At 39.8% G+C, this 26,970-nt stretch overlaps 1 long non-coding RNA gene across 1 annotated transcript in view; it reads right to left on the reverse strand.

The window, feature by feature from the left end:
* Positions 1 to 415: 415 nt before the first annotated feature.
* Positions 416 to 26,970, reverse strand: part of LOC109370210 (uncharacterized) — a 164,237-nt gene continuing 137,682 nt past the window's right edge. Inside the window, exons 2-4 of the long non-coding RNA XR_014886839.1 lie at positions 12,721 to 12,821; positions 6,321 to 9,696; positions 416 to 474 (exon numbers count right to left, since the gene is read on the reverse strand). This is a non-coding gene — a long non-coding RNA (uncharacterized LOC109370210). The remainder of the gene's footprint in view (positions 475 to 6,320; positions 9,697 to 12,720; positions 12,822 to 26,970) is intronic.

A 26,970-nucleotide genomic window follows, 5' to 3' on the forward strand; every position in this document is an offset into this window, starting at 1 on the left:
GCACGATTGAGATCTGATTTCCATTCAGCACAGTGGGAAAGCACAAGAACAAAAACATGCGAGGAGAAGAAAGAGAGAGGAGGAGAAATGTCTCCCACAGCCACACATCCCTGCCTCTCTACCTGCAGCTGTTAGAGGCAGAGCTCTGTATGAGAGGTGAGCTTTGGGGTGACCTCATGTTGCTGCTCAGCTTGAGCCTTAACAGCAGCACCAGAAGGCATGTTGTCCAGCTCTTCACTTGTCAGGATGAAGAGCTCACCACTGCAGCAGGTGAGGTTTAAGCTCCTGAGTTTCACTGTGCATTTCCTTCCCTTCTCCCTCCCATTGCATATGTCCCCCCTTACTGGAAATGCCTCACTTGAGGTGTGAGTCTTTAATAATGCTAGAATACATGAATAAGAATAAAGCTGCCTACCAACCATCAGTTGTCTTCTTCCATGACCAGGATGGATGTAGACTAGACTTTTTGCAGCCCTTTGGGATCAAAGAGAAAGATTTATGATTAGTCTTACTACAATAAATTCAAAGACAAGAATATGGGAAAAAAAATTATCCATGAACAGCCCCCTTTCTCGAGATCTAACTGCTTAATGACTGAGATGAGTGAGCTGGATCCTCCCTCTTCCATACAAGCAGCCTACAGCTATTGCTGAGGGTGTTGCTGATGCCTCATGGTGCTTCTATGCACAGTATTTTGCACATAGATGGTGGCAATGTTAGGCTTATATGCAAGGCTGAGTGCAAGGCATGTGTACATAATTCAGGGTCAGGATTTTTATTCCTGGGTATTTTTCTGCAGACAGTTCACTCTTACAGAGGAGTAAATGTCACAGCATCATTACAGTTTTGCATCATTATTTTTCCTATGGAACTGTTAAATTGGCCAAGTAGGACAAAAAAAAACAAAAACAAAAACAAACAAACAAAAAAAAGCCCAAACCCAAATCTCCCTTCTCTTTAGTGCATGTGACATGAAATAACTCCCACGTCTATGTATTTCACTAATGATCTCATAGTTATAATTAGCCAATATTTGTATTTTTGTGTCCAAAAACTGGAAACCTTAATCAGCTCACACACTGCTTTTCATCCCCAAGGTCTGTATGGACTTCCAAGGTATATGACAGGTAATGAAGTAAAGGAAGCCTATTTTCAGAGTATCAAAACTGTTAAATAGAGGTTAACACCTGCACTTGAGGATTTTCTATCAGAAAAAGGCTGGAACTGCTGTCTTTTAGAAAAATAATTCCTTACTGAGTCAGAGAGAGACAGTAAGTCCAGCTAACAAAATGAAATGGACCAAGCCTGCAACCTGACTGGTTGACTGGTGCCAACTTCTTTTCCTGTACCAGATAAAAGGCACAAAATGTCTAAAAGCCGGAAACAAATTCCTACCTCACCTCTACACCTCTCCTTCAGGCGTCTCCAATTCAAAAAAGCCTGCTTGTGGACCCAAAGCCCAGAGGAGACCCTTGCTACAACTGCCTATAAAAGGAGAACATGGTGAGTTTCTGAGCAGACGACTCAAGAGACACACAACTGGGAGGGGAGTCTGCCAGACCTGAGGGTTATGCTGCCATCCAGAGGGATGCTATCAGGGTGGAGAAACCTTTGTAAAGAACCTCCTGAAGTACAGCAAAGAGAGTTGCAAAGTCCTGTACCCGAGAAGGAACTACCCAAAGCATCAACACAAGCTGGGAGGGACACTTGAATGGAAAGTATTTGAGAGTCCTGACGGACACCAGGTTGCTCCAAAGAAGGCTAACAGTAGTATGGGCTGCAATAGGCAAAGTAAGCATTGCCAGTAGATAGAGAGAGGTGGTCCTTCCCCTCTGCTCAGCACTGGTGGGGAGACACCATGCATCCACTGCTGGGTCCCTCTGTACAGGAGACCTAGACCTGGACACACTCAGGAGAGTCCAATGGAGGGCCATAAAGGCAATGAAGGGATTGGAGCACCTCTGCTGTATGGAGAGGTTGAGAGAAGCAGAGCATCTCTCGGAGATCCCCTCTGAGCCTGGGGAAGTCTCGGCAGGATCTCATCCACGTCCATAAATACCCAAAGGGAGGTGCAAAGAGGACACAGCCAGGCTCCTTGCAGCACTGCCCAGTGCCAGGAGCAGAGGCAGTGGGCACAACCCAGAGCACAGCAGTTCCCTCTGCCCGTCAGGCAGCACTGCTGTGCTGTGCGGTGCCGGAGCCCTGGCACAGGCTGCCCAGAGGCTGTGGGGTCTCCTCTTTGGAGCTCTTCCAAAGCCACCTACCCATGGGGCTGGGCCCTGCTCTGCAAGGCTCTGCTGGGACAGTGCTGGGGCAGAGGGATCCTGAGGTGCCTCCAACCTCAGCCATGCTGTGATCCTGTTTTATGTATACACATCATCACAGAGATGGCAAGAATAAACTGGAAGGTGTCTTGAATGGAGATAAGCTTATTTTCTACTGACATTAATTCTTTGTGAAGTGTGCATGATAATTAGTGTTAATCCACAAATAAGTTTTTAGAATATTATCTGTTACATCTGCAGGGTAAAAAGGTCTGAGTTGTAGCACTGAATACTAACAGTATTATGTATGATTTACCAGCAATTGTCAAGATTCACACCAAAGGTCAGGAATAAATCCTGAGTTTGTAAGCTGTGAGAAAGAAATGTATGAACACTTTAATTTATTGCTCTGTCACTGTTAATTCCATCTGGTATTCACTGTGATAGCATTGCTGCTAATGAATGTATTTGGTAATAACGTGGATGTCATATATATTTATGCTCTAATCACTTTCAATGGTTCAGCAGACAAAACAAGTTAGGAACTTAGCCATTTTAAATTTTTATAAATTAAGAGGGAAAAGAAATCATATTTTATTTCAAGGAAGTACTTAACAAATATGTATCATATTTAACTTCTCTCAGTAGGAGCCTGTCCTATCACTGCAGAATTCCTCGTATTTTTAAGGAATAAATGAGGATCAAATGATTCTATTGATGACTTTTCCTGTTGTTTGATGATAAAAATCATGTTCTTAAATGCTTTGAGTCCAGCTCAACAGATTCGAACAGCAGGAGTAAAATAAATGACTACAAGTACACTTTAGAAATCTTAATTACGACCTAAACAACCCTGCATATAAATCATGATGCTGCAGTTTCGAAACCTGACAGAGTATAATATACACACGCTAATGTAAGCTTGTGTCCCCATCACTTCCCAGACTGGTTCTTGAATCCCCATGAGCCCAGGCAGAGCAGAGGCTGAGTTTCTTTGTGGTGAGGAGGATAGACAGTCATTCTCTCCATGGCTCTCACAGGCCTCTTTTCCACCGCTGTCTATTATTTCTGTAATCACTTCATTACAGCCTTTGTGAATTGATTAGGCTTGGAAAGTGCTGCAGTGAATAAAAGGAGAGCCTGGCAGCATTTGTATAAATCTGACGGCAATTTCAGAGAGATGTGCTACCCTCCTCTGCCTTAAAAACCAAAAAAAACCACCCCAAACAAACAACATTTGAGAGAGGGAGAGAACTGCTAAACTGTTGTTTTTCAGACTCTTTCCGTGTTTTCTTCTGAAAAGATTACCAGTTTACTGTGTAGTAGTGTGACACATGGATTAACTTTATGCTTTGATTAGGAAAAAAATTTCCATTAGGCTTTTTACAATGTATTGACTATTAATTAAGAAGGAAAAGTATGTCACTGCCTGAGCAGTGGATGGATTTTGAAATAATGTACAGGTAGATACTTTCCCCATTTACATTTGCAACTTTGTGTCATACCAAAATTAACACATTCATTTAGTGATGATGAAAGGTTTTGGAGCCTTTACGAGTGTTAGAAATAGAATCTGTAATATTTACAGCATACTTATCTAAAAGCTTATGAAATGTCAGGCTCGTCTTTATTGCAGACTGACTCATTGTAAGGGGGTCTTCTGGCTTCCTTTGTTACTACAAGAATTCATTTTGGCATCTTCCCTTAGGGATGGTTTCTTTTAAGCTGTGACTGCATTAATAATATCTTACAGAGTAACTCTTTTCATCAGGCAGTTGGACTTGATGATCTCCAAAGGACCCTTCCAATTGAATCAATCTAATTCTAATTTACTACCAATCCATAATCAGTAAAACCATGGAGTAAAGGACAAATTTTCTGTCAACTTTTCTGTATGGGATATATTAATTTTTATGGTTTTTACTCCTGAGTTAATTAAATGCCCCTAAATGTGGAAACTTTTTATGTAAATGCCTTTTTAATAACAAAGACCATTCCTGCTCCCAGGGAACTGCGTTACTTTAATAATCTGGATTCTTTTTTTTTTTTTTTTTTTTTTTTTTTTTTTTTTTAAGTGAATATATTTTGAGGCTAAAACTGTTGATTTTTTAGTAGTACTTTCCTCAGATACAAAAATTCGTTTTCAAGCTGAAGAATAAAAGGTCATCTTGCTTTTTGCAAGCGTACATACTGTATTTTTTGCATGGTTCAGTTTGTTGGTTCTTTAGATCTATTTGCTTTAGGATTAGCAAGATTTCAAACATACTCAGGTTCTAAAAGGTTGTTATTGGTGGTACTGTTTGAAGTGCTGAAAAAAAAGCAAGCTTAGCTGTAGCTTTATAAACAAGGTGTGCTTACATTTGCTAAGAAAAGCACAAACAAACTTGGAATGGAATCACCTACGTAATAAGTAAGAGCAGGATCATTTCTACAGAGTGAGCTTCTCAAAGAAACCTACTGTCATTTACAATCATCAAGCAATGCCAATAGATGGCTGTGGTTCTGCATGAGAGTTTGATTTACATCAATGTCTCAGTGCTGACTGAAGGCATAAAGGGATCTGGCTATGCATTACATTGACAACTGCAAAAATATTATCCAGGTTATTACCATAAAGCATAGAAGATTAGCAGGCGCTATTTTCCATCTCAAATGAGTAGCTGAAGCCAGAAAAACAATTAGATTTGCATGCAGACCTCCTGCACTTTGTTCCTGTTTGCCTTCATTTGCTTACTATCTATGAACTTCTCTACTGGATGTGGTACACAGCATACATCCAAGTAGAAGGAAATTTTTCACACAGAGGGTGGTGTCACACTGGAAAAGGTCACCCAAGGAGGTTGTGGATGCCCCATCCCTTCAAGGCCTGGCTGGATGTGGCTCTGCACAGCCTGGTCTGCTGGTTGGCGACCCTGCACGAGCATCATGGTCCTTTTCAACCCAGGCCATTCTATGATATGATTCTATACTGGATGAAAAATAAAGCTTGCACAGGGACTGTCACGATTTGAATAACCTAAATTCTTCAGCTTTCTGGTTGATGATCTTTCTGAAGTTACCAGAGTAGGCAGATTTCATGTTTGCCTCCTTCACAGCTAACCTCTTTCTAGGCTTTAATTCTTAAATGCTTCCTTAAATCTGAAACATAAAAAGATTTCTGCATTTTTTCAATGGGAGAATTTCATTTTTTCCTTTCTAGAGACACAAATGCCTGATTCTTTCTGAGGATTGTTAAATATCTGGGCCTAGTGGCTCCTTGTGATGAGTCCTACAATGGTTCAGAGACAAGAAAAGTCACCTATGAAAGTTAAGCTTAAAAACCAGAAGCACTGATGAGTATTTCTGGCATAAACTGAAGAATCCTTTCATTCCAGCTACAGCCCATGTGCCGATTCAGCTCAGCAGCTCTCCAGTTGTTTCTTTTTGTTGTTGTTCTTGTTGTTTTTTGTTTTTTTCCCCCTTTTCCACAGCTTTCTTGAACACCACTTCTAGGTTGCTGTTTTCTTCCAGCCTGCTTAAGTTATATTTCGTAATGATAGTTCATAAAAAATATTGGCACATACTCTCAACTGATTGCAATAGTCTGTGGGAGCATGCTATCAGTCAGGATACGACTGTACTCTTTGTCATGTCTTTTACTATCATTTTGGTGTTTTTTTTTTTTTTTTTTTTTTTTTTTTTTTTTTTTAAATCTCATTTACAATAAAGTATTTTGATACTGCTCCAGTGATAGAAAGGAATCATGGTAATCAGGTTTTTCAAAATGAAATGGTTTGACTATAGCTTATGATAGCCACTGCCCAAATTGGCCAGCCTTGGCAGGCAGAGTTTTTCCTGGGATGGAGAGAGTACTGTGACCCTTACACACCTGTGTGTGACCTGCTAACCTGAGCTCCAGAGAAAAAGCAATTTGAAGCTGAAGTTAATCCTGTCTGAGCTCTATTTTTTTCCAGTTGTAACAGTCAGAAAAATCAACATGATGGAATGGCAATACAGGAGGTGTAACGACAAGGGAACTATCTCTATAGAAAGATACTACAAAGGAAAAGTACTCACCTGTCTCTGAAGATGTAGGTTCACAAAGGAAACTCCACAAGACAGAGACCTTCAACCAGAGTTCATCTCCAGTGGCAGTCAGCCCTTCTAGGAGAGCTGCAGCCAGGCTCCACCCTTCTGGTCACACAGCTGAATTGCCTTCACCTGTGCTCCCAGGGCTGCCTGGGTCCTTTCTCCAGGTGCTCAATCAGTGGTTCAGGCCGTGACTCAACAGTTACCATACAGGAGTTCAGCACTATTTGCTAAATTGTATATCAAATAAAGCAAGAATCACGTCTCAATATATGCTAAAATATCTATTATGTTGAGAAGCTGTTTATTTAGACCTAAAAAATAAAATAAAAAAAAATTAAAAAGGGTTTGAAAAATATAAGGAAAAGGACAAATGTGATGGTCTGAATATGTTGTAGAAAAAAAGAGAGGGGAAATACTTAAGAGAAGCTAGATTTTAACCAGAGCTTAAGTGTTCTCCCAAATGCGCAGAATTTCCCTGCAACAATCCTCTTTTCATCCTCAGGAGTAATGTTGTTGAACAGTGCTCATGAGGAACTTGCATCTGCACTAGCTGAGCTCTGTTTAAGAACTGAAGAGGGGAAAGCATCTAATTAACAAGTGATGAAACACTGAAGCAATGAGGAAAGCTATTTTCCCAATGGAGGTTGTTCACTGTCCTGCAGAGTTGATGTTTCCCCATAGAAATGTCCTCAACTGCTGTATTAAATTCAAAGACAAAATAAAGCTTGTTCATAAGATTTATTCAGGCTGTATTTTCAAGCAACATACAGCTTGCCAAAATGAATTGTTTGGTGCTGACTTACCTCACCTAGGTTAAAGATATGACAGAGATGTTTCCTTCACAGCAGTTGGCATCAAAGGAATTCTAGGGATGTTCACTGTGTTTCAAGACCCAAGCAAGTAATAACAACATAATGCGTATATTTTCATACAGTAAAAAGATAATCAGCTTGTATATATCTTCAGGCCAATCAGTTTGTACCTTTTATTTTCCCACTTTTTTGGGCCTAGGACTGGCATATGTTAAGTTATTCAAGTAACTTGAGTAACTTAAGTAACTTAAGTTGACTCAAGTTAAGTTACTATAACTACTAAGTTACTCAAAATGAAATTTTTCATCCTCTGTCTTCAGGTTTATAAATTACTTTTTGGGCACTAGGTAACAAAAAGTGTATGCCACCACAAAAAACACAGCTGTATTTCTTTTATTCTTATTTCTCATGCAGAATGGTTTATACAACAAATAATAAGCTGTTCGTTCACTGACTAACATTACTCATGTCTGGATGATCTTAGCCCTAAACATAATGGCAGAGCTTTTTCTCTGAATCCTCCCCTCATCCTTATATCCTTATTGGATATAAGGAAAAAGTCTCTTACAGTGAAGGTGGTTAGGTACTGGAACAGGTTGCCTAGACATGTTGTAGAAGCCCCATCCCTGGAGATGCTCAAGGTGAGGCTGGACCAGGCCCTGAGCAGCCTGACAGGGCTGTGGATGTCCCTATTCACTGCAGGAGAGTTGGGCTAGATGACTTTTAAAGGTCTCTTCCAACCCTAAGGAATCTATGATTCTATGATGATCCTTTCACTCAAAAACCTCTGCAAAGCAGTTGACAGTAATTCATACTTATATTTTGTTATCAGTAGCCATGCAAGTTCACCTTGTATCTTCTCAGTGAAGATAAGTGCTGGTATTTTTGTGATCATCACCTCTTGAAGTAAATCTGCCACGGTGGAACTTCCACCAAAAGCAAATGGGGGGTATTCATCTAGCCCAACTTTGGGCATATGCTTTACCTGGGTAGGTTGAAGGGTTAGTCTCCATTGGCTTCTTGGAGATAAGAAACTGAAAATAGTGGTCCAGATATATTGTGGAAGCACTTTTACAAGGGACTTGACTTTTATAATTAAATATAATAGACGTTTGAGGCCATTTTCCCATAAACTAGACAAATCCCTGTAAAGTCAAAGCTGACTATATTTGTAGCATTGAATTAATAGTCTGATGTTTTTTTAATATTATTTTCTGAATATTTCCATTTGAAAAGTACCACAAAGAATTCAGAAGATTTCAACCAACTGTAAGTCTTATCTGATGTCCTTCCACAGGACAACTGTGACATTATCAGAAATGTATAAAAACACCTTGAGAATAAAATTTTTTCCCTGATTGAGTTAAATCTATACAAAATATTAGAAATTACCTTAGTAAAGTGATTATTTTTTTTCCTTTAAAAACTGGAGAAAGTAAACATTGCACTGACTGTTTTTTTCCTTCTATTGTTTAAAATAGTGACTGACCTTTCTTTGGAATGAAAGATCTAAAAATGGCATTCATTGCTAGTGACAGGATGATGTTTGAGATGCAGGCTCTCACCCAATCAGTTACTCAAATGTAGGAGTAAGCTATTTCTATTGAGCAGTAAGACGGATTAAATACAGAGTGGCATTAAAAAAAGACAGTGAGAGTAATGCACAAGCATCACCATTGTTTCTAAATGTAATTTTAAGTAAATGACCTTAAGTTGCTCACATGCTTGAAAATAAATCTCTGTTCTGCTTGGGTAGTGATTGTTTTATTTGCAAGCAAATATAAATGAGTTGGATCCTGATTTTTTTTTTTTTTTTGATGAAGCTATCAATTCTTTAAAGAACAAAGTCAACTGTTAAAGACCTTTTCAAGAAGTATTAAAAATAAATAAATAAATAATCTGCCATGAAGAAGTGGCGAGTACACTGATGTCACCAGGCCAGGAGCAGGCAGTGATGTGGGGATACCAGGATGCCTGAGGCACACATCAGCCAGGCAGTACTCTTCCTCTTCCCCAGTTTGTGACCACAGAGGCAGACTGAACACTCACTGTGGCCACTACATTAACCTCTTTTTGTTGTCCTTATTTAGGCAGTACTTACCATGTCTGGCAGGAAGCCAAAAACTTAATCAAAATTATGATTTGCGCTCCTTATTTCCACTTTATTTTTCTTTTTTTGGCAGCAGTTGAAAGACACTCAAGTGTATGCTCCCTTTTATGCATACCAACAAACATACTTCTCCCCAGAAAAGCTCATTCAGAAGAGCCTTACCAGGGCTGAAGTTAAAACAACTGTCAGATGACAGTTGACTCAGAAAGGATCTTCAGAACATCCTCTGAATATTCTGAAGATGTTCTTCAAAATCTTCATCAGTGCTTCTCACTGATGTCCAGAGATGAGAGATTCATTTCAGGGCTGTGGATTTTTGTGAAAATGCAGCTCCTTGACTATTCACATTTTCTTGCATTTTCAGACTTTACAAAACCTAAACTCCATCTTGACATGTGAGTGAGTGAGTGAAGATTCGAGCCAAAGGAGACATCAACTCCTGTAGGACACAGAAACTGCTATAAACTAGAAGTAAAAAAAAACTTCACTTTTGTTATCAGGCCATTACTGACTTGGTTCTTCTGGTCAAGGAACAGAAATTGCCAGAACCTGGTTTCTCACATTTTTACAAAGAATCACAGAAGTGCTCAGTTTTCAGCAGGTGCAAGGAGGAGGAGGGTGGGTTAAAGGTATTACAAGTATCATCTGAAGTACAGTGCAAGTTCATCCAACACGAAGCAGCAGCTTTTATTAGCTTTTGCAGAGAAGATGCTTCATAGGAGACAGGAGAAATAAGTGGGAAAATTATGAAGTTTGACAGTGATTAAAAGCATTATCTAACCCCTTCCTTTGGTTCTTAAGAGCCATTAATCACATTGTGTATTTACGTAGTGCTTGGATGTGACCATGAAAGAAATAATGCTCTCTTGAAAAGAACTAGTAAAATTCACAAGCTTAAGGATCATCTCTGAAGGGATCGGTACAGGAGGGATGTGGAGCTGTTGGAGAAGGTCCAGAAGAGGTCACCGAGATGATCAGAGGGCTGGAGCACTTCTCCTATAAAGAAAGGTGGAGTTCAGCCAGAAGAGAAGGCTCCAAGGAGACCTCACTGTAGCCTTCCAGTACTTGAAAGGAGCTTACAAGCAGGAGGAGGACCAATTTTTTACGTGGTCAAGGGGGAATGGCTTTAAGCTAAAAGAAGGAAGATTTAAGTCAGATTTTAAGAAAAAATCTTTTACTCGGGAGTGCTAAACTGGCTGGGTTTCAGCTTCTGCCCAGCCATAGTGGTGGGCAAACGTTTCAACTGCAGGCTGCTTCCTGCTCAGAGGAGAAGAGAGCAGCATGCCTTGGGCCTTTGCGCTGAAGGAGTTTTCTTAAGAGAAATTGGTTGTTCTGCAACAGTAATTACCTTACCTTTGTATTTTTGAAAGTTTCTATGGCAAAAGTTAAGAATGTGAACTGCCACTTAAGCCTTGAATTGCCTCGTTTAGCTAACTTGAATTCTGAAATGATATTTTGCTGCTCTTGTCCTCTTTTCAGTCTTTAATTCAGCTGAGACTGCTCAGACATTATGAATTCACATCAAGATGCTTCACAGACTGTCTCTGGGGAAACAGCCTTTTAAAATGGCAGTCTTTTAACAGCGTGTTTATGACTCCTTTTTTCAGATTGAATTCATAAAATTTGGAGGGAGATACTACTCCCTTTATGGAAAGGATGAAAGCTTTCATTTCTGCTATCCACCCATCTTGGTACTCTGCATAAAATACACTTCCAGACTCTTACAAAGCCGGACAGAGTCTAAAACACTTATGCCTGGAGTAATATCAACATGATTTTTAATAATGGAGATTAATGGGTCTAAACTTAAAATTCTTTAATAGATACCAGTAGAGTTAGACATATGCTTAAAATTAAGTACTTATGTCAGTTCTGCATGGAAGTGCTGATAGGCAAAAGCATATGGAGCAATGAAATATGAAAAGTTGGGTTTGAAAGTGAGAGATAAATCTGCATTTTTGCAGCACAGACATTAGGTGAAGTGTTAAACAGAAACAAGCTCTGATGTTTGAATTGAATTTCAAGATGGGTTTATCTGAATTCAGGCCTTGACATTTCTGGTGGAAATAGGTTCATTGGTTGCAGTGCATTGGTGGCCAGTTTTGAACATCAGCTTAAACAGTCACACTTCTAGAAATGAGGAGAAATGTTTATGTGAGCAAATATAAAAAAATAAAAAAAAGAAACAGGGTAGTGTGAAACAAAGACAAATGGAAAGTGTACCTCCTCAGCAGTATGTGATAACTTCATTCTTTTAAGAGTAAAATAAAATTATAAGAAATAATCTGAAACAGACCAACAACGCCTATCTTCCCATCAGGCCATCCAGTAGTAAGAAACAAATCTGCACTACATGAGACCAAACTCCTCCCCATGCCTTAGGGATCCCACAAGCCCCCCAGATCACAAATTGCTCAGATCCCCTCTATTCTCCTTGCTGGTGCTTGCTGCACTCGTTGCAAGAAGGGCCTCGATATGAGCATGTGGCTCATATCAGAGTTGTAGTAGGAACCCCAGGAGGTCAAGAAATACCTAAATTCCTTCCATCCTTCACATGCTTCTTCAGATAAATAACTAGACATTTAAATTTATAATTCACCTTTTAGATTTATTTTGGCTTTGTCATATTGCTATTAAAAGACCTCCTGCTCACTACATGCACTGAGTTTTTAAAAAAACTGCAAAAGCCTCAGCTGTTAAATAGCAGTGTGTCAATAAAATGATTGCAATGGAGCAGATGGGCTCTCACCACTGTGTGTGTTGGCCCAAGGCTCCTCATAAATATAGAAGAGAGTTTTCTGTCATTCCATTGAGTGTATTTATATACTCCCAGTCACTATCCTATCAAGGGCAGCATAGTATTAGAATCCTTTCCCAGCATGGTTTTTTGGACCATTGAAAATCTTTGCTGTGGCACACCAAAAAAGTCACATAAAATGTTAAATGGGAAGTAGATGAAATAAATGTAGGTCAGTGAACCATCCAGATATGAAACACAGTGAACTCTTCCATATTCCTCCTTCCAAGAGGCACAGTAGAAACCTGAGCTTTAGAGGGAATACTTCCAAGTATGACACATTGTAAACAGAAGTGGAACATCAAAAGAGAATATTGTAGAGAAGATAAACTGAAAGTTCCTACTCTTTTCTATACGTACGTCTATTAAAGAATCCACAGAAAAAAACACATGCCAACCCATTCCTTCCCAGTTATTTTGTCATTATCTCACAGGATTAGGCTATTCAGCCAAAAGTGGGGCCACCAGTGCCACAAGAGCTTTGTTCCAGGCACAAGCTGCTCTGGCACCCACACTCTTGTCACAGCCCTTTGGGAGGAGTAAAACCTTGAACCTTTCCCCATTACTTATGTCCTTGACAAGTGTTCAAACTCAGCCACATACAGTGCACAGGAAAACCTCCAATATTTTTTAAGAAGAAAAGTGAATACAGCATTACTGATGTACCTGTAACTTAGTGGTCATCTGTTGACGTTTCAGGATTGATGCAAACTCCACTGACATGGATGGGATTCTTTCTTTGTGATTCAATGAACTCTGGATCAATTCTGGAGAGGGAAATTGAACAGTTCTCAAGAAAATGTACTCTTACTACTGTCACATAACAATGCCTACTACAAAATTCAGGTGAAATCGTTTCAAATGTTCTCTTGTCTCAAGCCTTAATTGTATTTTTTGCAAGGTTCAAAAAAAATTCAAAGACCCTGGGGAAGAAGAAGTTTAAACAAAAGAAAAGATGCCAGTTACTTCTTTGATTCTGTTAGATATAAGGTACAAAGACGTGAATTTATCTGAGGTTGTAGTATTTTAAAGATGTGGCCTGCACATAAGACATTTCATGTGTGCATGTATGCTTCTTCCAAAACCTGCCCAGCAGCAGGGCAGTGACATGGTGCTGGAGCTCAGTGCTGTTACAGGGCTTTTTCTGATCAGCGGTAATATTGGCAGGCCATGCCATCCTGGAAAGTGTTAGTAACGCAATGGCTGGAACAAAATTCCTGTTTGCTTAGAGAGACTCACTTGATTTAGACCATGCCAAATATCAACCTGAGAACAACACGGCTAGAATTGGAGAATAAAAACCTAATCTGTGAATGAAAGCACTGCCGTTGAAACAACAGGTAAGGGTGATTTTGGATTGGAATTATTAATTCATAGCTTTGGATCAGAGTTACTGTTTTCAATCACAATTGTCATAAAGATTTTCCCAGTTCTTCTCTCACAGCAAAATTACCATCTTCACGGTCAGGACTGAGGGATGACCAACACAGGTGTGGTGGCAAGAGCAGGGCATCCTGTGGAGTCTCACAGTTCAGTTCCCTTAGCCCAGGGTGCCTGGTCCCTGTGCAGCTGGGAGGCAGGAGATGGGGGATGCCTTGATAAGTTAATGTTAGGTTTTTGTCTGTTCTGCTTCTGACAGAAACCTTTCACCCAGCTGCAGAGGTTCACCTTCCTACCACTCCTCCAAAGGTACCTCTGTCCAGTTCATAGCAAAGTCTAGAAAAGCTCTTCTTATTTACTTGCCCACAAAGTAATTTCTCAAGGCTATTACTCCTGTGCTATCTTTGTGTCTGTGTTATGAGTAGGAAAATAAATCCCCTCTTGGGTACAGAAGGATTTTTCAAAAAATCCTGATAACTCTTGTATTTATGAGCATCAAATTCTTTTTGGAACAACAAGACCCAAAAACTGTTTTCAATTTTGATGACTGGCATGCATAAAATCTGCAGTCCCTTATCATCCCAGTACTTTACTCCACTGCACTTCTTCCTAGGGCAAATGTTTATGAAATAAGCTTATCCTTATCTTCTGGAGCAGGCAGGCCAGTTATAAGAATCCAGTCCCTTTGCTTTTGATGACATCTTTCTATTGGTCTTAACAGCGAAATTGAACTTCTGAAACTTTATGACCCACTCAGTCATGACATCTCTGAGAATACGTTTAATTCTCCCACTGGTTCCCCACCTAGCATGACTTTACTCTCATTCAGACTGACATTATATACACTTTCCTAAGTGGACAATTGGCTGCGTAAACTCTCTTTAACTTCAGGCCACTTATATTCTAATGGTTATACTATAAGGATGTGTTCTGGTTTGAGTTTGCTACAGTCATTAGCAGAATTAGTGCACCTACATCTCCCCTCACCAGAATAACCTACGACTGAGCAAAAAAAAACCTCCAGTCTTGCAAGATGAGATAAAACCAACACAAATCAAGCAAGGAAACAGAATGGTGTTGTATGGGCAGTAGAAAACTAGTATCTGTTTCTCTCTTTCCCTCTTTTTTTTTTTTTAACCCCAGAGATAAGTAATGAACAAGTTTCTGAATACTTGCACTGCAATGGAGAAAGTCATACTAGTTTTAGCTTCTGTGATGAAAACATCATTTCATAAAAATGTTTGCCACAGGAACACACACAACATGAATGCAACTGATATGCAGCACGCAACACAAGAGTCACAGTGACTTTGAGCTAGTGCAGTGTTTCCATGTGTCCACAGATTTCCAACCATGAGAAGGCAGTCCTCAAAGACTGTCCGATCGTAGCAGCAAGAGCTGCTTGGCTGTCAGCAGCCTCCATGGGAGAGAATTGGGAACAGGAGTTTAGTAGAAATCAGAGCTGACCTCTCCCAGGGAATTGCTATCAATCTTCACTGCAGTTAAAATACCTTTTTCACTTCCCAGAGGGGAATATATATAATCCCATGTGGCAAAGAACTGTTCATAAACATCTGCCTATTTGTCTATCCATCCAGAAGAGAAAAGGGTATATCCATTGCATATGAAAGCATTAGAATTCCATTTCCTTCACTGAAAAAAAAAAAAAAAAGCATAAATATTCATTCAAATAGGAAAGAGAATCTAAGTAGACATCTACCTGTTAGAAAGAGAGCAATGTGCACAGAGTAGGGATTGAGTCATGAACACAGGGCTCAGGTAAATACCAGCCATCCTCTTTTTCACCTTTGTTTTTCCTCTCTTTCCTTCTGAAAAGAGAAAATTATCACATTCTTGCAGATGTCCCAATTTCTAAGATAGCTGCAATCAGCAGTGCAGCATGTTCCCCCCCCAGGAATGGTGAGCAGCCACACCTACTTGCAGGTTCAAGGACAATCAGCCCCTTCACTGTTGACTTACACCAAGTCTACCTGGAAGCTAATAGAACAGCATGATACCCAAACCAAATGTTGTGTGTCTGAATTCTTTCAGGTATAAAACCATCATGCCATCTCCAGCAGGAGGGGGGGGTGGGTCTCCTTTGCTTCATTTTAGTCTTTTTCTTTCAAATCAGCTCCTTGCTAACTGTAACATGACCTCTGTTTTGTGTCTGTACAGAGGGCATGCTGTCATCCAGCACAAGTCTCAACTGTCAAAAAGGAAAAAACCTACTGAACTGAGGGGTCCAGCATGGAACAAGACGACAGGTGAGGTACAGCAACACAAATGGGCAGCAGTAAGGTGAATTGTACAAATCTGCCACCTGCTAGCAGAGAGCTTGAGCTCAGCTAGTGCAAAAACCTGGTGTCTCTGAGCTGCCCTGCTGAAAGGTCTCCTGATGCCTCCGGACTCCTGCTTCCCTGTAGCCATTCCAATCTCATCCTGTCACAATGAAATCATTCCTGCTGCAGTAAAGGGATTCATTACGTCTACCACTACTTCACTACCCGCAATCCTAACTGAAAATCAGACAGCTTTTCCTGTTTCACACGTCTGTGTTCTCTAGCTCAGAGATGTGACTGACCAAACAATTGGCACCTTAGAAGAATCATGCCCTAATCTGGATCAGGACTCAGGAAACAAATCCTGTCCATAGCTGCACAGAGCGGGGCATAAGCTAATGCCAGAATGATGTGATGCTTGATGCTTTGACCTTGCTTTCTGTGCGAGACTCTCCAAGCTTCATACCACTGGGAGTGCATCATTTGTGATGAGCAAAAAAATCAGAGCAACTGGTTCTTAAAAGATGTGTCATAGTTTTGCTTTAAAAATAATTTATCTCAAAGCTGAATTCAGTATTTTGGGTCAATTATAATTGAATCTGCTCAGACAGAGAAGTTATATGAGACTAATTAACTACTGTCTCTACTTGAAGTAAATATTAAAGGCAAGAAAGATAAACATGGGCTGAAGTGTGATATGCAAATCACATTGATAATTATCAGGTTAAGACCATGAATTTGTATTCTTTTAATCGTTATGAGGTTTAGATGGTATCTCCAGCAAAGAAAAGTCAGTATGATGGTATATGACTGACTGTGATTTTGTCCCTACATACAAACAACAAATATATACAAAATATATACAATATAACAAAAATACATTAACCTGCTTGTATCCTGTGTCTCATTATTGTAATAAAAATGATAAGAAAATTCCTTCTTTGTGAAATCCAAGCTGCTTTACTCTTTTCAAGGACCACTTTTGTAAGAAAGGAGAGTAAGGCTTGGGTCATTTATACTGTATATAAGGTAGAGGGAGATTTTTCAGAAGGAGAGCACTTTAAACATCTTTATTCCTACCAAAGTTAATAAAGTGAAGCCAATTCTGAGCACTTCTTCAAACCAATGGATTTGCTATTAGTTTTCCTGCATGAAAATATGATGAAGAACATAATTGGAGAAAAGATAGTTCAAGAAATAACTTCACAATGGCATTACTCTCAAAGAAAAGACAAAATCAAAATATCCTGGGTCTGGTTAAGGCAGCCAAGGACTTAAAATGAGACTAGGTATGAAAGGGCTGGAGAAAAGAAGGGGGATAAAAGTTATGACATTTTCATTTTTTTATATGCAAATTTTTGATGAAAATTACTTAGGAAGAGAAGTAAGAATAACTTTCAAAGATTAGAACTACCTTTATTCTTTTCCTTTTCTCCTTTTTCCTTTTCCTTCCTTTTTTTTTTATCTTTTTTTTTTTTTTTTTAAACTTCTTTTCTTCTCTTTTCCTGCAGGGAAGTGTTTATAAGGACGCATGAGATCCTGACAGATGTTTCCACTGACCCTCTTACAGGAGATTGGGCTCAACTGCTCTCCTTTAAGATGCTCTATATGATTTTGGCACTCTGAGACCCAGGGTCCCTTCCAGGGCTGCTGGGCCTGCAGCCACCACACTTACATTGGCCCCTTGTAACTGGGAGCAGTTGGTGGGAGCTCCTAAAAATATACAGAAGGAAAGAAGGAGCTAATGCTGCTAGTTTGTGCTCGGAGAAGATGCATTATTCATATAGTACATAGACAAAATAGAGAGAAGATGCCTGGCAAAGCCCCCAGAATGGCTTAGTTACCCTCGAGTAAAAACTTCTATTTATTGAGTAGACTCCATAAATATAGCAGGACTCCTGAAATGTCCAGATGTTTCTGAGCAGATGAATAATGTTCTCTTTCTGAAAGCTTACTGAATTTTTTATTATCTTATGCACTATTTGCGTGGGCAGGGCTTCTGAGCGAGTCAGAGCAAACAGCAATCACTGCTGCAGGTGTCCAGTGAGAGAGGACAACTCCCAGACTTGGGAGCTCCTAAGGAGGTCCTGAAGTGGAGACCGCCGATACATACACAGAAAATAATCACTGAATCAACGGGCTAAACTTCTCTGAGGGATCTTAACGTAGCCATGCTATAAAGAGAGGATTAATTAGCATTGATAGCCATGCCTTCAGATACAGCCATGGTGTTGTGCTTTCAGGCACACAGACCTCGCTCTCTTCCATGGGGGAGACAGTGCCGTGAGAAGATTTTGGAGTTAAGGCAGATATTGAGTTAGCTCTCTCTACTGAATTGCAGTTTTTGCAGATTGGAAATAGTTTCTTCTCCATGGTAATTCTTTAGTTATGCCGTTCCACTTAGACCAATTTAAACTGGAAGAAAAAGATTTGCCTGTGACAGCTTTGCCTCAGTAGGACAGCATGACCAGATTTATATGTTTATCTTGTATTTCTGTCCAGAGGGCTTACACTTTCATCTGATTATGCTCTCTCTTGTGAGTTTCTCTCTATGCTTAAAATAGAAAATGCCACTAACCCTAGGACTGCTGATAGGGCTGGAGTACCTCCAAAGAGCAGTCTTCTGAGTTCACTCTCCCTTACACAGAACCTGCATCTTCTCTATTTCTGCTACTGCTACCAACTTAGTGCCGGCCATATGTATTTAAGGGGTTGAGCTGGCTCCCTTGACTGATAATCAGTGTGCGATTATTTTGTGGTTTTCCATGTGGATTTTAGTTTCTCCAGCTCCTGCTTCTATTGCACACTAACGATTTCATTTACTTGCTTTTGTATGCTTTCTTTATTGAACATAAAAGAACCTAGAATGATTTTGAGTATGTTTATATGCTTGTTGTATGTGTATGTTCATGCTTTTCTGAAGCTACACCCACCTGCAAATATATATATGTATATACATTCCTATAACTGTGTGCAACCAAAATGAGCTGATGAAGACCACCACCAAGTAATATAAAATAATACAGTGGTGCAACCTGCAGAGTTGCAGCCTGACTCCAGCCAGGACTGATCAAACTCTGCTTAGTTCTGAAATCTCAGTTGCTGTGTATGACAGTCTCTCTTGCCCTTTCTCTCCCTTTGCTCTTGTGCTGTATCCTTGCATGTATGCCAGCTTGAGCAGCTGGAAGCTTGACTGCAACCTAACCCCATTTTGAATCATGCCCAAGATGCAACAGGCAGATTTGTTAGTGCTCTATTTTAAAGCATAGATGCAAGAGGCATCAGCATCTATCTATTGTGGCCCAACAAATGTAATGGCAAGGCAAGTGGAAGGGATGGCTCCTCCCCGGGTGGAGGGTTGCAAACCCAGCTCACCCCTTCCCTACCTCCCAAGCCATGCGGCAGGCTGTCTGGAAGTAAAGCAGTGTTCATCACATTAATGTTGAGCTGCCATCGATGTGAAGAGGAGGTCAATGGCTCACAGGACAGGAGAGATGGACAGAGTAGACCTTTGAGAAGGCACAGCTTTGCAGCTTAGCAGTCAGCTCACGACCTAGGGAAAAGCCAACATGGAGCTGGGAGCACTTCTTAGACACAGAACATTAAAAAGGTGCTACATAAAACCCAGAAACCATCCTAGGGGCAAAAGGCAGGACCTGAAGTTTCTCTTGCCAGCCCTGTGCAGCTTCATCTTCTCTGATCATCACTGATAGCTCTCCTGTCTCTGTGCAGTAAGGTGCCCTTGCCAGGATATCTGTCATTTTCATCAGTTCCCATCGCTCAGCTCCTCAAAACTTCCTACTAGTGTCATTTAGGCTTTCTCCTTCTCATTGGCTCCTTCTAGCTGCTAACATATACCAGCAATTTTCACAGTCGCCTGCTTTCCATCTGTTACAGTTTCACTGATGTTTTTTTGTCTGACTTCCTCTATGATCTCAGCTTGCATTTGTTGAAGTTATACACTTTTCCATCCTTGCTGTGAGTTTTTGGATTTTTAGACATCAAATAAAAAAATCTCTAAACAGTTCTTAACCACATTTCATCCTATTTCAGTTGCTTCTCACAGATGATTCAATTCATAACAGCTTTCAGTTGGGTGACTTCAGAGGTATAGAGATAATTGATTGGGATTTTTTCCTCATGGTATATAATGAATGTAATCCAGTCACGCTCTCCTGCACCTTAAGTATTTCTTAACTTCCAGGCACGTGGTCAGTCCTTAAGCTGTAGCACTCCCAGCTCTGCCAGCGACACTGAATTACAAAATGTCCTTTATAATTTCAAAAAGTTCTGATGCTGGAGTATCCCAGCACAAGCTCTCCTGCACCTGCCAGTTCCTCACAAGCCTGCCTGAGAGCTCCCCTCACAGAGCAGCAGGAAAGGAGCCCCATTTCCAACTGGTTGTGTGATTTCCCTGTCCTCAGCTGAGGGGATCCTTCACCACGTTCTCTAACTCTCTGGGCTGTGAGCCACCTGCTTCGGTGTTGTCTTCCTGTAAGTGGGCAATGGAACTTTGATTCTAGCATTAGTCACCCTCCTGTTTTTATGCTTTCCAAATCATTGGTACTGCTTTGCACATACTAGTTATATGAAGCTTTTGGGTTTCAGTGGCAGAAAGGTCAAGTATATGTTCGTAACTGGCCAGTTCCAGTTCTTTGTGTTTGTGATTTGGGCAATTAAGAACACCTCTTTCAATCCCTCAGTGTCTTGACCTCATATGGAGTTGATTCAAATTTTTAATTCATCCCGTGGCTAAAAGCTTCTTCTCCTCGCTGGCAGAATGGTTAGAAGGCATTTTAAGATTGCCTGAAGACAACTGCATTCAGGATTACTCCTTGGCAGGGAACGCCTCGAGTCAAGCATCCCTCACGACCCTGTCTCCAGAGTCCATGCTTGGTATTGCCTACACTTGAGAGAGGAGCTGCAGGCCCTCAGGCTTTTCTTTCATCACTAAGGACAAAGGCAAGAGATGCCAAGCAGCACCAGAAGAGCCAATTACAGTGTTATGAACAACAGCAGGTCCCCTAATGCCTTGGATATGACCAGCAATTTGACAGTTTGCAGAAGAGAATGACTGAGGAAACTTTGTGGCATTCAGTAGAAATCCTGAACATTTTTAATGATGATAATAAAAGAAATGAAGCGTTAAGTGGGAAGGAAAGGTGCTGAAAGCTGCAACAAAAACATTGCCTGCTTTACCAGTAACAGTGGTTCTGAGCAGTAGGCCTAGGTGTCTAGAGAAAAAGAAGTATGGGGTTCATTGAGAAGTCTGCAGTGGCACTGAGGAGCCTTCAGAGATAAATGGCAGCTGATTTCCCACAGATCGATGATTTCCAGAGACAGATTTCATTCTGAAGCAGTGAACACAAAAGTTACACAGAGTATTTTTTACTGAAGTGAAAATTGAAACAGCTAAACTGTGTTTATGCATGTGTATGCATATGTATCAACTTTCTTTCCTCACTTGACATGATTGCAAAAGAAATTTCCATCCTGACTTTTCACACCCACATGGGTACAGGAAGCAGAAATTTAAAGGTTGCTGAATTTATGTATCCACTGTGAAATTCCTGAGTACTGAAAAGTACATGTTGGTGAAGAGATATGAGTGCTGTGTAATTTACTGTGTGAGTGCTTCCAAGTGAAATGTTACTGTACATCATATCACACTTTTTACTGAGTGGGAGTTCACCTTGCTTATCTTCGGCCAAAGTTTTGCAGTGACATTCGCTGTGCAAAATCTACCCTGTACCTTAGCTGAGTGGTGCTACAGAAACAATAGTTAGCAGCTGGAAACACCTAAACAGCACAGAGCAGCTTCCTGTGTTTAACAGACAAGGATGTAATTTTACTTGTATAGTTATTTGTTTCAATTTTAAGTTATTCATTGGAATCAAATCGTGACAACAGAGAACTTCCAGTAATGACCTAAATTTCCTCAATTAGGAAATGAAATGTGAAATTCTTAAAATCAATTTTACAATAAGTAGTGGGGGATATGCTCAAAAACCTCTGACTGAGACTTACTCAATGCCAGAGAATTTCATTTTCTTACTGGTTGGCATGATTGGCTTATCACCATGTCTGTGTGTTTGCATGTCTAAATGTAAATAAGTGTATTTTCCTGCCTTATAAATACAATGTCATAGATTTGACTTTTCTGCCTTGGGCAGCAAGCCCCACAGATGATTGTATGGGGATAAAACATATGTCAAAGAAAATGTTTCTTAGCTCTCTTGAATGCAGTGCCAATTATGTCAGGCCAGCTCTTAGTGCTTTAAATTAAAATCATACTTCATCTCAGAATTAATTTAATTTTCTGGAATAAATACACTTCAAAAAATCCAGCTTGAATTTTCCAAAGGATAAGGGTCAATCATTCAAAGCATCTGAAGAATAACATAAGAGTCATATTCAGGCAGCCTAAATTCTACCTGAATCACCGTGCTCAGGATTTCTTATCAACCTGCTGTAAGTCTGTAGAGCACAGGGACTATTGGACTTTGAGACCTCGATGGAATTTAAATCCTGGATATTCAGCAAACCATTTCCTAATTCTTTATGCTATCAAAAGAAGTGATCCTCACAAGACTTGATAGGCATGAAGGGGTGGCCTATTTAAGCAAAGATCAGTCCTCAGTTGTCAGTGATTTTCATTAGTGTTAACAGAGGAAAACAATCCTAATATCTATTGAAAATCTACTCCTGGATCTGCCCCCCAAAACAGTATCATCAGAAAGATGTATTTCCCCTGCTTTTGTAATGCAAAGGAATCACAGACTCTTTGCTTCGAGAGACAAGGAAGGTAACTAATTCTGTACTGTCAAAATTTTTATCTTTTGAAAAGTGGAGTGATGAATCACAACCAAAAAAAAGCCCTGTGGCCCCGACTCCAAAAAGCAAACAATACAGCAAAAATAAACAACAAACCAAATCCTATCGGTTTGTGGTCCATCTGTGTTTCAAACAATCAGAAACAACAGCATCACCTATCTTCTGGTCTATACTTCCCTGGACTTTTTAATTAATACTGGCTCAAGGCAGTATTTATTTCTTAGCTCGTGAGATAATAGGTTATTGACTGACCTGTGAGGTAATAGCCACATAAGTCTCACATAAGAAGTGATTGTGTGGATTGAAGTTTGCCATTGATTTTGTTTCCATACACTCAGGGGGACCATCTATTTGACTGTCACACAAATAAGAAGGAAAGGCCCTTAGTGACATTTATTGACTTCTGAAGATTCCTCAGCTGCATCCACTTGACATCACTGTGGTCAGACCAAAAACCCACTGAATTCACCACTAACTTCAGTGCAGTTCGCCAGATCTTCCTTATATTAAGCAGAGAAATAGGAAGAGCTGACAATCTGAAGTCATGGCCTTGTGCAACAATACTCTAGATTTTACTGCTTCTTCATCCTGTGCTATTCACCATCTCCTAACTGCACAGATTCTGAGGACCTATGAGAAGCATGAAATATCTGTAGTGATATCATAAAGGACCGAAAAAAAGCAGAGAGATTAAAATCAGAAACAAATGGAGCTTTAAGTGCAACGTGGAATTGAAAGGAAATAAGGAAAGGTGACCATATGATCACAAACACAGAACTTGGTGCCATTTAGGAGCTCCATTCTACTGAAAGCCTCGAGAGTAGAAAAACTGATGTCACTGCAGAGCATTTGGTAAAAAAAAGTACTTGTTTCATTTGTATCATTTTGGTTATTCAAAGTCATAAACAGTGCCTTGGAGTACAGAACAAAGATAAATAGAAATGTTTCAGCTTTTCTGAAACACGTATTTCTGTAATGTGCTTCAGAAACAAGGAGGTTTCAGTGAGTCAGTATGCTGCTGAAAGAGTTTGAGTTCCTCTGCTAAATTTTTTTAACTGTTGTAATTGCAGAAATAAGCAGTTCCTCTACCAGCCACCCATTTATAGCTCTCTCAATATTAAATGAAATAATTCCCTTTTGGGAGTCATTTGGAGAATGATCAGCAAAAACCAAACGCAGGAAATTACTGAAATCTCTGTTGCATTCTTCAGTTGGTATTACTGAGAGATATCATTCATTTCTTCTGGCCAGTGATTTTCCCAGATGCACAGATCATTTTCTGGCTGCCCTACCTAGACCCACGTCCTGTCTAAAGCTTACAAAGGCTCTTTGAAAAGTCTTTTTGAGACGGTGTGCTCACTAATTAAATGTTTATTAAACATCATGGCAGCTTGAGAATTAATTTCACCTTGCTGTTTCTCAAACCTCAGCTCTTTTCTAAGCTTTGACTGTGCCTCTGACTTCCAGGTGCTTGCCTAGCTTGGTTAGGATTTCCCAGTTTGCTTGTACACCTGTGTGTCATTTGCAGGGAAGATGCTGCTCATTAAGATATATGATGAGGATCTTAAAAGATATTAATCTATTTGACAAAAAGGCATTTTGGAACAGTACTACTAGGTGGCATGTGCACCTTGTTTTTGTTAAGTCACGTAGTGGGGAAAAAATGAATATAAAATCCAAGGAGAACATTAAATGCTAATTTGCCTTAAGGTGCAGAAGCTCCTGTAAAGCTGCTATTTTTTTATTCAAATATTATGGGAACACTGCATTGTTATTCTCTCTTTTATGTCATTTAGGATAGCTAATGATATACTATTACACGACCCAAAGCCAGCGTTGCATTCTCTTCCTTGTATCTGGTACTGCTTTTCCAACTATTTTGTTCCACTCCAACCATTTCAGATACAGTCTCAATTACAGAAAATAACAGGATTCCTGAGGAGGTGTAGATGCATACTGTGGCATGGCTGTCCTGCTCTGAAATAGCTGAAGAGCCTTTCTGCGTTTCCACAACATGAGCTGAGGGTATTCATGTGCCTTCCATAGAACAATCTTCTAGGATTTTGTGTAATGTTAACGTGCTAAATACTATCTACATGAACTAGGGAGAGTGTCTCATAGTTTAATTGAGCACATTCTTTACAATTGCCAAGGAAGGACCAATATCTGCTTTCTTTTCCTGTGAATTCAATACGGACCCAAGGCCAGGTATGGGGCATTCGTTATATGATACTGAATTTTTCAGCCAAGGCTTAAGCAGATAATGCTAATTAATGAAGAATTTTCAAATGGATGCACATGACTTCAATGAAGCCAATGCCTTTAGGAAAAAATAGTCTGCAGTGTCAGAAGAAATTGGATCTATTTTGTCAGAATAAATAATTTAAATGAAATAAATAGAGTATTTGTAACTTGACTTGTATCCTGTCTATTGATTCTCTCTGCAGAAATCTAAAACTACATCTTCGTTAATACAGAGGATCTTCCTATGAGACCCTTCTTAGGTTTCTAACAACAAATAGAAGAAAAAAAAAACCTCTTTTTGCTTTCTGGATTTAAACAAATTAAAGTCATAGAAGGAACCTCCTCCACACTTAGAAGTCTGGGCAGAAGCTCATATTTAAATCCTTGGGAAAAGAAAGGACCCAAAGAACTGTTAACTCTGACTTGTACCTCCTCATTTAGCACCACTGCAGCTTTAACAACTCCACACAATCACTGTGATTTTACGACCAGCCCCTCTTTGCCTCACCTTGGGTTTATTTGGGGTTGATAAGCACCCGAAATGCAGCAGGGGTGATGTGCCCATCCCTCCTCAAACCCAATCTTATTCTCTATGTCTGAATGCATGTAGCAGGGTACTCACTCCAGAAAGCAGCAAACCTTGCAAGAAGGGTATTGTTGTGGCTTCTTCTAAAAGTCCAGAGAAAATGCCCAAACATTAAAGCATCTGAGTCTTCACAGAGCATGAGAGCAGCCAGGCTGAGCGATGGGGTTTGGTACCACCTGGCTGCACCAGCAAACATCACTCTCATTTCAGTTTTGTGTTCTTCTAAATGAAAGGCACATTTCTGATGTCTTGCATTGTAGAAGAAGCAATGTTTACAGAGCTAAAATGTAACATGTAAAGGTAAAGTTTATCAGATGATAAACAGGAAAAGAGCAGACTGCAATAAACAGAAACAAACTTGTCATTCTCATCAGCAAACAACATATTTCTCTGTATAATACACCGGCTGCTTTTTATTTTTCAAATAAGAAGCTATTATTTTCAACTGGATATCAGACACTACAGCCTAGATATTTTTAAATGCTCATAATTGCAAACCTGAAAGACACTGGCACGGTAAGAAGCTTAACAGCGATAAAAGGAACCTAAGAGGAAAGGTAGAAGAGATGAGAGCGAGCAGTAATGCTTTGTGTGATACTAATCTCACTTTCCAACAGCTTCTTGTTTCTGTGCAGAAAGGTGGCTGCGACTGTGCTGCAGACACAGCTGTGCCTATGGAGCACATCCAGTGCACTCCTTGCCTTTGGCCTGGAGACCAAGAAATGCTGACAGACCTTTTTTCATAAAGCAGTATTTTCATACTGAGTGAGGTGATATGTTATGGCTGCTGAAAAAATAATGGATACAACAAATGAGCTGTTGCAAAAACCAAATTTTTACCTACTACACATGTTGATTAGATCACTTTTTATGTAATTAATGATGACATATTTGTTTACGTAATGTCAACGTAATTGTTGGCTGTTTCAGCTAATTCTTGTTAGGTGAGAAGGATCCAATGATCCTCTTCTCTCAGGAAACAAACAGAACTTTCTATTCCTTTATTATAATGTTGCTGCAGCCATTGCAGAATGAGTGCATGGCAAAACAGCAGAGTGCAACAATTGCCAGGTGTACTGGCTTAAATCCTAACACTGAGAATTTTCAGATAAAGAGAAAAAAGCCTTTAATAGTTTGGAATCAACTTGGCAAATCTAAATAAATCATCCTTAAGATATAATTTGAGAAAAAGAATTAAATTTAAATACATCATTTACTTTACCCAGGAATTTGAAATTTTGTAGTTTAAAAGGCCTTCAGATAACAGTGATTACAAGCAGACTGCCATTATTCTTTTTTCTAAGATGGTACCACAGGTGAGCTGTGTCAGACAATGGCAGTTTCCTATTTTAGGTCTTTTTTTCCCCTCCACAAAGGCTGAAGTTCTCCAGAGCAATGCTGTGCCCTGCTGTGCAGAATGGGTTCATTTTGACCACAGTAATCCTTTGATAAACCAAAGTACTTCATTCACCAAGGACAGTTTATGTGTCATCCTGCCACTTAATTCTGAAGGCAGCACTGGAGCAAATACCTTTCCCATTGCATTTCACACACAGCAGGTGAAATACTCTGCTTTATTTAATACACAAG

Source organism: Meleagris gallopavo, chromosome 16 (assembly GCF_905368555.1).
Source record: "Meleagris gallopavo chromosome 16, MGAL_WU_HG_1.1, whole genome shotgun sequence".
NCBI lineage: Eukaryota > Metazoa > Chordata > Aves > Galliformes > Phasianidae > Meleagris > Meleagris gallopavo.